The sequence below is a fragment of the Heterocephalus glaber genome, unplaced genomic scaffold (genome assembly GCF_053883595.1).
Source record: "Heterocephalus glaber isolate CG9 unplaced genomic scaffold, H.glaber_assembly_v1.0 deba00001564, whole genome shotgun sequence".
NCBI classification, from domain to species: domain Eukaryota; kingdom Metazoa; phylum Chordata; class Mammalia; order Rodentia; family Bathyergidae; genus Heterocephalus; species Heterocephalus glaber.
In genome coordinates, this window is record NW_028258351.1 from 14,075,338 (window position 1) to 14,087,710 (window position 12,373).

At 38.1% G+C, this 12,373-nt stretch overlaps 1 protein-coding gene across 10 annotated transcripts in view; it reads right to left on the reverse strand.

The window, feature by feature from the left end:
* Smg6 (SMG6 nonsense mediated mRNA decay factor) overlaps nt 1-12,373 on the reverse strand; it is a 239,868-nt gene that overhangs the window by 154,119 nt on the left and 73,376 nt on the right. The window lies entirely within an intron of this gene.

Genomic DNA, 12,373 nt, shown 5'->3' on the forward strand with positions numbered 1-12,373 from the left:
TTTAAAGTCAGCCATAAACACCACTAAGAATTTGGTAAAGTATCAGTCTCTTCTCACGGATACATTTTCTTTCTTTCTTTTTGATTTTTCCGGTACTGGGGATCAAACTCAGGACCTTGCGCTTGCAAGGCAGGCACGGTGCCACTGAGCCAAATTCCCGGCCCTTCATAGATACATTTTCTAGTTGAAGGATCTATGCATTTTATGAGGTTAAAATAATTGTACTGCTGGATGGTGGTGATAACCTTCTGTGTTACTAGCATGCTGGGAGGCTGAAGCAGGAGGATCACAAATTTGAGCCCACCCTGGATAACTTGGTGACTTAGCAAGACCCTGTCTCAACGCCCCCCCCCCAAAAAAAAACCACTGGGGATGTAGCTCAGTGTGAAGGCCCTAGTACTTCCAAAAAAATCTTTTTTTAATTTTCAAGAGTAGCTAAATATTCTCTAGTTGGTCTATCTGGTTGTTGGTTGCTTTGGAAAAAAAGAATTAGAAGAAATCTTCAAAACCAAAGTTGCTTCTTTTGAAATTTAAGTTCAAGAGAGGAAAGAGAATGTTCCCTTAAAGGAAGGAACGAAATACTGGCAATTAGTGGCAAACATACTATGGGGAAGGTTTAATTCAACACACATTTATTAAATCTCTTTTATGTATATGTAGAAACAGGTTTATAGGTGATTAAGTAATTTGCATGAGGCAGTCAGTAAATAATCTAATTAGAATTAGGAGCTAGTTTTATCAAACTATAAGTATTTCATTTTTGTTATTATAATTTTTAAAAATGCTTCTTTCACTAAAGTACTATAATAATTACAGAAAACTACAAAAATATAGAGAAAACAAAATAAAATTTAAAACATTCATAATTTCATTATCCTACAGAATCATGGTTACGTTTTGGTGTATATCCACCAGTCTTTTAAAATTCATGTATATATAATACATAGTTTATAAAAATGTGAATTGTTTAAAGTCATAACCATGATGCCATATGGCATTAAGAGAAAGGAAAGATCATCTTTTGGGCAGGTAAGCCCACCTCCCATCTTTTAAGAGTCAACCATCCAGAAAATAGAAAAGTAAAGACCTGACTCTCCACTGGGCACAATACATACATTCTATCCCTATACTGTACCTCCTTCTGATCTCTTTTAAGCACAAACTGGCAAAAACGTATCGTTACCCTCCCCTTCTCCCACACATCACTTAAAGTCCAAGACAGACAAGTGTACTGACTTGCTACACACACAGAAATGCTGCCCTCGCCACATCACGTGCTTCCAAATAAAAAGCAACCAATAAAAAGGGCCATCAGAGATTATAGGAAAGCCCTGTACCTGAATGTCTGGCTGACTATGGCCCCATGAGGTGACACCACATGAGCCTCACAGGCACAGCCTTACTACTGAGCTCAATAAGATGGTTTAATACAAGAGCTTTTATCCTAAAATGGAGATGTACTTCTCACATTTTGTGAGCACAGATGGTTCATCCATTAGTGAAAAACAGAATAACAACAAAAGATAACCATATTCCTTCTTCCCTGAAATGGCAAGCCAACATGTCTACTCACCTCTACATATCCACACCAACCTTCCAAACCTGCACTAGTCTCAGCTGGTAAGTTTTCACCTGAGGTGAGTTAAAAGGTTTAACCTGACGATATAGTTCATGACAATTCCACACTTCATTCAAAGTAACGTATAAAAATGAAGGAGCTGGGTGTAGTGGCACACACCTGTAATCCCAACATAGTGAGACCCTGTCTCAAAAAACAAAAACAAAAACAATAAAAAGGCTGTTCTGCTGGTTGGAAACTTTTATATCTGATGCAAAAGACAGACTCTTGCAACATGTTGCTGTGTTATTTAGGGGCTCCTCACATCTCTTACCAACTGGATAAAGTTATCCAACAAATGGTGCTAGAACTCTCTCCAGCTGATGGAAATGAAAATACATTTGCAGAGCTAGTTAGAAACTTCACCAGTGAAAAGACTTTTTTTTTTTTGGTACCGGGGATTGAACTCGGGTCCTTGCACTTGAGAGGCAGGTGCTGGAACCACTGAGCTAAATCCCCAGCCCTGAAGAGACTTTTTAATAAGCTTAGGAGTAAGAGAACAAATTGTAAGTGAAATGAATGACATATTTACATAAAACTTAATAACTTTTATACATTAAAAAAAAAGATGATTTAAAAAACCCTGTAAACATAATTTTAAAAACTAAATACAAATAAATTATCGATGAATACAACAAGGACTTACCACATTTACTACTATCTGAAAAGCTCAAATAGATTGATAAGATACTAGGCTAGAACAGAAATGAGCACAGAACAAGACTCCAGAGAACTGTAAATGGTTAATGAAACAGGAAAAAAAAGTCCATCTCATTAATAATCAAAGAAATGCAATTTAAACTAAGATAGGCTGGAAGACATTTTGGCAATTTCTTATAAAACTATTCTTCTACATCAGCCAGCAATCATGTTCCCTGGTGCCCACCCAAACAATTTGGAAACTTACGTCCACATAATAACCTATACATGGATGCTAGCACTAACTTTATTCATAATTGTCAATACTTGAAACAACCAAGATACCTTTCAATAGGTCAATGGGTAAACTGTGGTAGATGTAGACAATGGAACACTATTCAGGAAATGAGCTATCAGACTGGGGGTGTAGCTCAGTGGTAGAGCACTTGTCTTGCGCTAGCTTAAGGCCTTGGGTTTCATCCCCCCTCTAGAGGGGGAAAAAGTGAGCTATCAAGACATAAAATTACACAAGAAAGATACTGTAAATGCATGTTAGTAAGTGAAAGAAGTCATATATGCTGTATGATTCCAACTATAAGACATTCTGGAAAAGACAAAACTATACAGACTATAAAAATATCAGTACTGGGCCATGGATTTAGCTCAGTGGCTCCGCCACCTGCCTCGCAAGCGGAAGGACTCGAGTTCGATCCCCAGTACCCCCTCCCCTCCAAAAACTCAGTAGTGTTAGGTTAAAGGGGAGAGAAAGATGAGATAGCACACAGAATTTTTAGGGCAGTGAAACTATTTGATATGATACTACAATAGTGTATAGTGTATACATGTCACTACATATTTGCCAAAACCGATACTATGTACAACACCAAGAGTGAATCCCAAAGTAAACGACAGACTCTGGGTGATTGGTTCACTGACAGTTAACAAATATACCAGTCAGTTGCGAGATGTTTGATTGTGAAAGAGGCTGGAGGTGGGCAGGGGTATGTGGGGATTTTTTGTACTTTTTGTTCAATTTTCCTGTGGACTGACTGCTCTACAATATAAGCTCTGATTTTTTTTGTTTTCTTTTGATTTTTGTTTTTTGAGACAGGGTCTCACTATGCAGTTGAGGCTGGCCTCAAACTCACTACGTAGCCTATGCTGGCCGCAAAATAACAACAATCCTCCTGGTTTAGCCTCCTGAGTGCTGGGATTGCAGGCATGCACCCCCACACCCGCTGTTTTGTTTTTGAGACAGGGTCTTACTATGCAGTCTAGGCCAGCTTTGTACTTGCTATGTAGCCCAAGTGTCCTCAAACTCATAATCTTCCTGCCTCAGCCTCTCCAGTGCTGGGATTACAGGTATGTGCTACCACACTGAGCTAAATTCCATTTATTTTTTAAGGACAGGTTTTCTTCTGTCATTTATTCAACAAATATACGAAGGTCTACACTAGGCCAAGGACTATAAGAAAGTAAAAATGCTCAATATCCACAGAAAAGTAGTTGTTGGATATCCTCAAATACTGCTGATAAAAGTATAAACTGGTAGTATCTTCCTAAGAAGTAACCTAAACCCAGCATGGTGGTACACCTGTGAATTCTAGCACTCTGGCAGGAGAAGGCAGGAGGATTGTTTAAGTTCAAGCCCAACTTGGACAACATTGTGATGTAGTGAGATCCTTTCTCAAAATTTTAAAAAGGGTTTGAGGATGTAACTAAGTGCAGAGGCTCTGGGTTCAATTCCCGATGCAGGGGGGAAAAAAGTAATCTAGTATCATGTATCAAAAATGTTAAAAGACTTCAAACCCTGTAACCCCCAAACTGAGCTTCTAAAAATATATTCTAGTAAAATAAAATACAAAGGTTTTATTTATAAAGATGTTAATTACAGCATCCTTTATAATACAGAAACATGAGGGTAAAAAATCCAGAAATAGGGTAATGATTAAATGAATGGTGATATAGTCAAATGAAAATATTATTCCACTGTTAAAAATATTTATAGTGGGCGTGGCAGTGCATGCCTGTAATCTTAGCACTTGGGAGGCTGAGGCAGGAGGATCACTTTGAGTTCAACACCAGCCTTAGACTACATAGTAAGTTCAAGGCCAGCCTGAACTACATAGCAAGACCCTGCCTCCGGAAAGCAAAACTCAAAAATTGTTTACAGAACAATTTTATAGCTCTATCTGGGCATGGTGGCACATGTCTGTATGTAAGCCCAGTTATACGGAAGGCTTAGGCATGAGGATTCCAAGTTAGAGGCCAGTCTGGGCAACTTAGCAAGACCTGGCCTCAAAGGGAGGGGGGAGAAGGAGAAGAAAGAGGAGGAGGGGGGAGAGAGGAAGGGAGGGAGGGGAGGAGAAAGAAAGAGAGAAAGAGAGAAAAAAGGCTGGGAGAAGAGTGGCAGAGTGCTGGCCTAGCATACCTACGATACTGGGTTCAATTCAATTCTCACTACTGAAAACAACAATAACAAATTAATGAAAAAAACTATACTTCTGAATACTTTTAAGTAAATATAGTACAACCAAACATTTTATATTCAACATTTTCTTGATTTTCTTTTCAATACTGGGGATTGGACCCAGGGCCTTTGCACTGGCCTACATCCCCAGCCCTTTTTTTATTTTTGAGACAGGGTCTTGCTAAGTTACTAAATTTCCCAGATAGGGCTTGAATTCAAAATTCTCCTGCCTTAGCCTCTCAGAGTGCTGGGATTGTAGGTGTGTGCTATCACACCCAGCACATCTTCTTAAACTATGTGATAAAGCCTTGAATGTTCATACATAACATAGGAAGAATTGTCAGGAAGTAGGTTTACATGTGGTTTCTACTTTTTTTTGAGACAGGGTCTCACTAAGTTTTCCAGGCTAGAATCAAACTTGAGATCTCTTTGCCTCAGTCTCCCAGAGTGCTGGCATTACAGGCATGCATCACCATACTGGATTTTCATTTTCTTTCTTAATGTTTTCGTAAACAAAATCCAAAATGTTAATTTTTAAAAATTACTTAATTTACATAAACAGGACACAGTAAGGGAACAGTAAAAATATGGTAAATAAGAAGGAAAAATAAAGAGTATTCAAGTAAGAAAAAAGAACAGAGTAAAAGATACAAGGCTTAGATGATCAGAAAGAACAGAATTTATGCTCTTATAAAGAAAGTATTCAGGGCCAGGGATTTAGCTCAGTGGTTCTGCTGCCTGCCTTGCATGGACAAAGTACAGAGTTCGATCCCTGGTACCAAAAAAAAAAAAAAGAGAGAGTATTCAGCCAAGCATGATGGTACATGAATGTAATCTCAGCACTTTGAAAGGGTGAGGCAGAAAAATTCCAAATTTGAGCCCAGCTTGGGCAATTTAGCAAATGTCTGTCTCTAAGTAAAAAAAATAAAAAAAAGGCTGGAGATGTAGCTCAGTAAGAAGGCCCTGGTTCAATCCCCTGTACCATAAAATAAACGAATGAATAAATATAAAAAGTTTGCTTTCCAGAGCAAGGGTGCTGATTTTGCATATGCATAATAAGTAGTAAATTATCATAAATAAGCAGGATAAGATCATAAGTACAGGGCAGAAATAGAGTGTTAAATAGGATGGGTGGGGTAGGATTAATGGACATGGTAACATTAATCAGATTATACAGTATGAAGTAAGATATTCACCATGTGGATAGTTGAATATACAACATTCCAAGAGGAGAAAACAGCTAATGCAAAAGCTCAAAGGCAGGCCAGTCCTCAGTTTGTATAGGACTGCAAAAGCCCACTGTGGCTGAAGCAAAGAAAGTAACCCAGGAGAAAAGACAGTAAATTAGGTCAGAGAGGAGCAACACAGTGGTAGGAAAAGAGCTCCATACAGGAAGGCCTTGTAAACCCTGTGGCTTTTACTCTGAGTGAAATAGGAAGCCAGTGGAGATTATGAACAGAGAAGTGACATGATCTGATGTTTTGTGTTTTTTTTTGATCTGATGTTTTTAAAAGAATCACTTGTACAGAGTGCAGATTCTGTGTGTGTGTGTGTGTGTGTGTGTGTGTGTGTGTGTGTGTGTGTAAGAGGAGAGCAAGGACAACAAGAGAGATTATTTAGGAGTTTCAAGGCTTTCTGAACTGTCATTTTTCCCTGTTTGAAAAGTTTTATCCATAGAAGGGTACTCAGGCCATGTTTGTAAAGAGGGTTTCTCTTTTCCAATGGGGAATCTTGAAAATATGACAATGGCCTGAGAGTATGTTCTTAGCATTCATCTCAAAAATAATGATTACCAAACATTTCCCTCTGCTCACTACCCTGACATGAGTTCTGAGCATCACCCTGTCTCAGGGGAGAGGTGAAAAGAGGTTATGCAGAACAGACATGATAACAGAGTGACGTCACAGATGTGCTTCACAGAAGTCCACAGGGGGTTCAGCTCATAACCACTCTGGTGATTTACTCTATCCTACCAACACCAGCTGGAGAAGAGAGAAAGAACACTTACACAGCCTTAAGCCCCAGGCAGGCATCACAAGATCCTTCCCCCTCCAGTCCCCTGCCAGTCCCTCCCCTCTTCAACCACTGATCCCTGCCTCAGAAGCCAAAGTGTGAACAACACGTGTCTGGATTTCAGAAAACCTGCCCAGCAGCTGGAAATTCCCTGTAGCATGTCAATTGCTGTGTCTACTGTTGGCACTTGAGCAAAGGATCACATGGGCATTTTCTGAACATAAGCTTCAAGATGGGAGTCTTATAACTTTTTTTGTTGTTGTTGTTACCGGGGATCGAAGGGAGTCTTATATCTAAAGAGAGGACTAACCAAGCTAGAAAGCTCCAGTTACTGTAAATATATTCGCAAATATATGATAATCTACCTCCTGAAAAGGAAACTGAGACATTCAAGTAACCATACGGCTCTAAAAACAGCAGCAGTCAAGAACAAAAGCACAGAGTACCCTGACTAATGGAAAGGATTTTTATGGGCCAAAAGGGTTCACCAGATATGTAATGTAATGTGGCTAAAACAAGAGAGCACTCTTTTCTAGATCTCTAGCTCACACTCTTTTTCATAATGAATGGTTTCTATCACTTCAGCTACAGGCTTCCCTCTTGCCTCTCTTTACCTTTCTTCCTCACCAAACTAGTCCTCAAAATAAGTATTTTATACACTGAACACCTCTAGGAAAAAAAATTTTTTTTTTTGGTACCAGGGATCGAACTTGGGTCCTTGCGCTTGTGCAGCAGCTCTAGGAAAAATTTTAAAGTGAGAGCCCAGTAACACATCTGCCACAAGATAAGCTGTAAATGGGCAGGAGCTGGAAAAGGAGCTACTCTTTGGAAGAGCAACCTACATGCCCTTGCCACCCTGGAAATGGAAACTCCAGTCACTGTGCTAACCGGCAGAGCTTAAAAACAGAAGCTATTTCTGATAGTGAAAAGTGAAAGGAATCACAGCATTTCCACTAGCCATGTGGCAGGCAGACTACATATCTATACCTGTTCTCCCAATGAAACAACTCATTATCTTAGAAGTGTTTTAAAAATCTTTTTTAGAAAGCATAGTAGAGATAGCTTAAAAAAAAAAAAGGGTGGGGAAGGAATCTTCTGGGCAGGAACTGAGTAAAGGGAAGTATGGCAATGTAGCCAGCCTTTACCCTCAGAACACTTGCTATCTGATGAAAGGAGCTTTGGTTTTTAAGGCTTCACAAGAGTATGGACAACTTAAGGGGAAGACCAACAAGTATGCCACAAAGCTAGGCTCCTACAAGGCTAAATCCAAAGTATAACATTTTGGATTATTGAGTTCTCTAAAATAACCAGGTTTAATGTATTTAAAGAAATAAAAGACAAGCTCACAAATATGTTTAGAGAATAAGAAACCATAAAGAAGGTCAAAACAGTCTTGATTTTGAAAAATATCAAAATTCTTGGAAATAAAAAATACATAATAATTAAAATAACTCAATGGGGAATATTAACAAATTACATACAGTTAAGAGAAGTTTTGATGAACAAAAAAGGGAATGCAGCACAAAAAGAGAAAGAAGGGATTTAAGAGACATCACAAAGGGAATCTAACATGTCTAGAGCCAGTGGAGAGAAGGCATAGGCAAATGCCATATTTGAAAAAAGGATACTAAGAATTTCCCAAAACTCAAGGGAAAAAAGGATCTAAAGATACATGAAGCCCAACCATTCCTAGCAGAAAAAAAGAAAAATAAATTAAAATCTAGACAAATCACCAAAACAGCATTACACCAAAGATTTTTTTTTTGGTACCGGGGATCGAGTTTGGGACCTTGCACTTGTGAGGCAGGTGGCGGAACCACTGAGCTAAATCCCCAGCCAACACCAAAGATTTTTGAAAGACAGGGAAGTATTCAGAGAGAAAAGATAGATTACTTCTAAAAGAGAAACAATTAGCCAGGGATTTAGCTCAGTGCTTCTGCCATCTACTTCGTAAGCACAAGGTCCCAAGTTCCATCCCCAGTACCACATAAAAACAAAAAATAAACAAAAAGAGAGAAACAATTAGACTGATAGCTGACCTTAATTAGCAACAGAATCCCAAAGAAAGTAAATAGCTGTTAACTTAGAATTCTATTACCAATGAATATAATCTAGGAGGAAAAAAAAAAAAAGCAAAATACAGCTTTTTTAGAAAAATATAAAACAGTTTATCATCAAAAGAACTTCACCTTGGGTGGTGTACACCTATAATCTCAGCTATTTAGGAAGCCTAGTAAGGAATTTAGCAAGACCTTGTCAAACAGTACTAACAAAAAAAGAAAAAAGAAAAAGATAAAATAAAAGGGGTGGGTTAAGCCTAGAAGTCTTTGGCAGAGTATTTTGGGTCTTCTATGTAAAGTATCATGTCATCAGCAAACGACAGTTTAACTTCGTCCTTTCCTATCTTTATTCCTTTTATTTCTTTCTCTTTTCTTTTCTTTTTTCTTTTGGTACTGGGTATCAAACTTGGGTCCTTGTGCTTGCGTAGCAGGCGGCGAAACCACTGAGCTAAATCCCCGGCCCTCTTTCTCTTTTCTAATTGCTGTGGCTAATGTTTCCAGAACTATATTGAACAGGAGTGGTAATAGTGGGCATCCTTGTCTTGTTCCTGATTTTAGCATGAAAGTTTTCAGTTTTTGACCATTTAGTACGATGTTGGCTGTTGGTTTTTCATAGACAGCCTTAATCAAGTTGAGATAAAGACCTTCTATTCCAATTTTCTGTAGGGTTTTTATCATGAGTGGGTGTTGGATTTTGTCAAATGCCTTTTCTGTATCTACTGAGATGATCATATGGCTTTTTTCCTTGACTCTGTTAATATAGTGTATTATGTTTATTGATTTATGAATGTCGAACCATCCTTGCATCCCTGGGAAAAATTCGACTTGGTCAGGGTGTATGATCTTCTTGATGACCCTTTGTATTCTGTTTGCCAGTATCTTGTTGAGAATTTCTGCATCAATATTCATTAGGGAGATTGGCCTGTAGTCCTCTTTTTTGGTCGGTCTTTCCCTGGTTTTGGAATCAAAATAATACTTGCTTCCAGGAATAAATTTGGAAGCTTTGCTTCCCTTTCAATTTCCTTGATGAGTTTAAAGAATAATGGTGATAGTTCGTCTTTAAACATCTTGTAGAATTCAGCAGTGAAGCCATCAGGACCTTGGCTTTTCTTTGTTGGTAAATTTTTTATTACATTTTCAATTTCACTCATTGTAACTGGGGTGTTTAGAATTTCTGTATCTTCTTCATTTAACTTTGGTAATTCGTATGTATCTAGGAATCTGTCCATTTCTTCTGTGTTTTCCATTTTATTAGAGTACAGGTTCTTGAAGTAGGTATTGATGATGCTTTGGATTTCTCCTGGATCTGCTGTGACTTTACCTTTTTCATTCTTGATTGCATGGATTTGAGCCTTTTCTTTCCTTTTTTGATAAGGTTGGCTAAGACTTAATCGATAGATTCAGTAGAGTAGCTGGGTATAAGGTCAACACTCAAAAAACAATAGCCTTTTTATACAAATAATAGACTCACTGAGAGAGAAATTAGAGAAACAATTTCTTTTACAATAGCATCCAAAAAAATGAAATATCTAGAAGTCAATGTAACAAAGGAAGCAAAAAACCACTACACTGAAAACTATAGCACTTTGAAAAAGGAGATTGAAGAGGATATAAGAAAATGGAAAGACATCCCTTGTTTCTGGATAGGAAGAATCAATATAGTGAAAATGGTCATACTTCCAAAACTATTATATAGGTTTAATGCAATGCCAATTGAAATTCCAACAATATATTTCACAGAACTAGAGAAAACAATCCAAAAATTCATTTGGAACCAGAAGAGACCTAGAATAGCAAAAGAAATTTTAGGCAACAGAGATATGGCTGGGGGTAGTACAATCCTCAACTTAAAACTATACTACAAAGCTACTGTGATAAAAACAGTATGGTATTGGCAAATAAACAGATCCGAGGATCAGTGGAATAGATTAGAAGATGCAGAAACAACTACAGATATGCTCAGCCACCTCATCTTTGACAAAGGAGCCAACCACCCTCACTGGAAGAAAGATAGCCTATTTGGACTGGGGCTTTAGCTCAGTGCTTTCGCTGCCTGCTACACAAGCATAAGGACCCAAGTTCGATCCCCGGTACCAAAAAAAAAAAAGAAAGATACCCTATTTAATAAATGGTGTTGGAAAAACTGAATTTCAACCTTTCAAAGATCAAAACTAGACCCATACCTATCATCATGCACTAAATTAAGATCAAAGTGGATTAAAGATTTAAATATTAGGACAGTAATACTAAATTTGCTGGAAAATAAGTTAGGTAGAACTCTTGAAGATATTGCTATAGGAAAAGACTTTATGAACAAAATCTCAGTGGCATGGGAACTTACACAAAGAATCAACAATTGGGATCTTATCTTATTAAAAAGCTTCAGCACTGCAAGAGAAACCACCAACAGAGCTAACAGACAACCTACAATGTGGGAAAAAATTTTCAGCAACTGTACTTTAGACAAAGGACTACTATCTAGAATATATAAAGAACTGAAAAAAATCAGACCCCCCCCAAATTCAAAGACCCAATTCAAAAATGGGCATCTGAAATGAACAGGCATTTCTCAGACAAAGAAGTAAAAGCAGCAAATAAATATATGAAAAAATGTTCAACATCACTGGTTATTCAAGAGATGCAGATGAAAACAACACTGAGATTCCACCTCACCCCAGAAAGAATGGCTGCTATTAAGAAATCATCCAATAACAAATGCTGGCGGGGGTGTGGGAAGAAAGGAACCCTTCTCCATTGTTGGTGGAAGTACAGGCTGCTGCAACCACTGTGGAAATCAGTGTGGAAATACCTCAAAGAATTAGGCTTGGAGGTCCCATTTGACCCAGCTATCCCCCTGCTGGATATCTTCCCAAAAGAATTAAAAGAATCATACCACAGCAATATATGTGCACCCATGTTTATAGCGGGACAGTTCGTAATAGCGAAAGCTTGGAAACAGCCCAAGTGCCCATCAACTGGAAACTGGATAAAGATGTGGTTTTTTTATAAAATGGAGTACTACTCAGCCTTAAAGAATGAGAAACTAGAGACATTTATAGCTAAATGGATGCATACTGAGGCCATCCTCTTAAGTGAAATAAATAGGACACATATGTGTAAATACCGAATAGTTTCTCTAGTGTGAGAAACTGAAAGTGTAATTAAGGGTACACACGGATGAAATGGCCTAATAACATATTTCTCAGATTGTGTTTCCATCACGTGTTACATGAGTGTATCGAAATTTTTTTTTTGGTTCTGGGGATCGAACTCGGGTCCTTGCGCTTACACAGCAGGCGGCGAAACCACTGAGCTAAATCCCCGGCCCCTCGAAATTTAAATTAGGGAGAAGCTTGGCTTATGTGGAGCCTGCTAGCTAACTGGAGTTTTTTTCCAGACCACTATTTGTTCAATGTTGGTTTTGGGGATCTTTCTGAAACAAATCACATCCTCTGGTGTCTTGTTGGTGCTTGAGATGCTTTTTTAAGTTATATAGAAAAATGTTTAAGTGCTTTCCAGTTTTGTTTTGGTTGAGTTCTACTGTGTTTGAATATCATTATAGTTTTTTCCCCC